Source organism: Portunus trituberculatus, chromosome 45, assembly GCF_017591435.1.
Source record: "Portunus trituberculatus isolate SZX2019 chromosome 45, ASM1759143v1, whole genome shotgun sequence".
NCBI classification, from domain to species: Eukaryota; Metazoa; Arthropoda; class Malacostraca; order Decapoda; family Portunidae; genus Portunus; species Portunus trituberculatus.
The window spans coordinates 14,013,359-14,015,858 of NC_059299.1; the positions used below are offsets into that span (position 1 = coordinate 14,013,359).

At 38.9% G+C, this 2,500-nt stretch overlaps 1 protein-coding gene across 1 annotated transcript in view; it reads left to right on the top strand.

The window, feature by feature from the left end:
• LOC123519404 (m-AAA protease-interacting protein 1, mitochondrial-like) overlaps nt 1-2,500 on the top strand; it is a 13,154-nt gene that overhangs the window by 678 nt on the left and 9,976 nt on the right. The gene's annotated exons all lie outside the window — the stretch shown is intronic.

Here is a 2,500-nt window from a genome sequence, read left to right on the forward strand (position 1 = left end):
CTGCTGCTGCTCACAAGAATATTCAATGCAGCAATATTTCAACATTTACAGTTTCATATCGGCACAATGTCCTCCTTCTCCTCCTCTTCCTTCTTTTTCTCCACCTCCCATCATTTTCTTTTTCTTCCTTTCTCGAGAGCTTCCTCATGCTATTCCTTTTATTTATTTTCTCCATTTTCTTCTTTTTGTTTCTTCTTCCATCTACCCTATTAATATTTTTCTACGGCCATATTTCACCAGCTCTTTCTCCTCCTTGTAGACTTTCTCTTTTCTCTTCTTCTCAATCCCTTCTCCTCTTCCTGTTTGTTTCTTCCTCCTCCCCCAAACTCATTAAAAACCACACTCTCTGCAAACACTATAAAGTTTTGCATAAAAAATACAAATGAGAGCGATGACGAGGGAAGAAAGGAGGAGGGAAAGGAGGAGGAGGAGGAGGAGGAGGAAGAGTCAAGCAGAAGGAGGAACTGTATGAGAAAGAGCAAGTTTGGTGTCCTGAGAGAAAGAGAAAGAGAGAGAGAGAAGAGAGAGAGAGAGAGAGAGAGAGAGAGAGAGAGAGAGAGAGAGAGAGAGAGAGAGAGAGAGAGAGAGAGAGAGAGAGAGAGAGAGAGAGAGAGAGAGAGAGAAAAAGAGGAAAAGGAAGGAAGGAGGGAGGAGGGAAGGAGAAAGAAGAAGAAGGGTGAAGAGAAAGATGGAGTGATCAATGTAAAGACTTGATATGAGGATGGTGGGTAAGCCTGCGTACACACACACACACACACACACACACACACACACACACACACACACACACACACACACACACACACACACACACACACACACACACACAACACACACACACACAACACACACACACACACAAACCCAAAAAAAAAAAATTTGGCTCCAGTATAACAAAGCGAGGAAGAAAAAAGAGCGCTTGAGGGACATACTGCGGCTGGGAATAAGCGATAAAGTCACCTGAGATGAAAATGCGGCAACGGCAACACTGCAGCACACAGGTGAGGCGACGTGGCAACACTGCACAGCTAAGGGACAGAAATGACACCCTTGAGAGATAGAGGGCGCGGCTGTACAGGTGAGAGTACAGTCTTTAACCAGACGCACGACTGTCACATCAACCACCGCTGGACACTATTAACGGACGATTACTACTACTACTTACTACTACTACTACTACTACTATTCCTTATCGTTTACACAACCAGTTTAAAATAAAAGTAAAGGACAATCAATTAAAATGCATTCATTTAGCAACAACAGTAATAAATAGTGCAGTTGGTGTTGGTGGTACTGGTTATGTCTTGGTGGTTTGGTGGGTTTTTTTCTTTTATGGAATAAGGGAATTTGGACAAGGGCAACAAAAGAAAAAAAAAGGAACTTGACAGAAAAGGAAGAGAGAGAAAAATGGAGAGCAGCAGCAGTAGAGTTAAAAAAACAGTTCCAAAAAAAAAAAGAAAAAAAAAAAAAAAAGAAAAAAAGAAGGAAAAAAAAGAAAGAAAAAAAAGGAAAGAGAGGAAAGGAGAAGACAGGAAGGAAAAAAGAGAGAGAGAGAGAGAGAGAGAGAGAGAGAGAGAGAAGAGAGAGAGGAGAGAGAAAGAGAGAGAGAAGGAGGAGGAGGAGAAGAGAGAGAGGAGGAGAGGAGGAAGGAAGAAGAGAAGAAAAAAAAAAGCCAAAAATGACAAATTAAGAGAAGAAGGACAAGAAAGACAAGGGATGAACAATAAAGAAGAAACAAGAGAAGAAGGAAAGAAGAGAAAATCAGAATAACAACAAGGAATGAATGGAAGAGAAAAAAAAAAGAGAAAGGGAAAATTGTGAAGAAGGAGAATAAGGAATGGAGATAAACTGCTACCAAAAAAGAATAGAAAATAAAAGAAAGAGAAGAGGAAAGAGAAGATAACGATAGAGTAGGAAAGAAGGAAACAGTGGCAGATAAATGGAAGGAAAGATAAATAATAAAGGAAATTAGCTAAAAAATGCAGTAACGGGAAAAATATATGGAAGGAAAAAAAGGTAAAAAAATGTGAAGAAAATAATTAGATCAAAAAGAGAATAAAAGAAAGAAATTAAAAAGAATAGAGGACTGCAGTAATGGCAGAAGAGGAAGACAGCGGAAGAAGATAAGAAAGGGGAAAGAAAGGGAAAGAGAGAAAGAGAATGAAGAAAAAAGGAGATGAACACAGAAATGCTATAAAAAAGAACAAAAGGAGGAAACACACCAGGAAGACGAGAGAAGAAAAATGTGAGGGGAAAAAGAGAAAGACGAAGAAAGAAAGGAGATAGAAAGTGGGTGATTGCAGTAATGAAAAGACAAGAAAGGAAAAAAGAGGAAGGAAAAAAATGAATAAAGACAGAATGTGCATCGTTGTATAAGAGGAGAGTAATGGAAGAAGATATAGGAGGGAGAGAAAGTGGAATAAACAGGAATGAAGAAAAAAAAAACTGCAACAGGGAAGAAAATAAATACACGAGAAAAAATCAAAGAAAGGAAGGAATA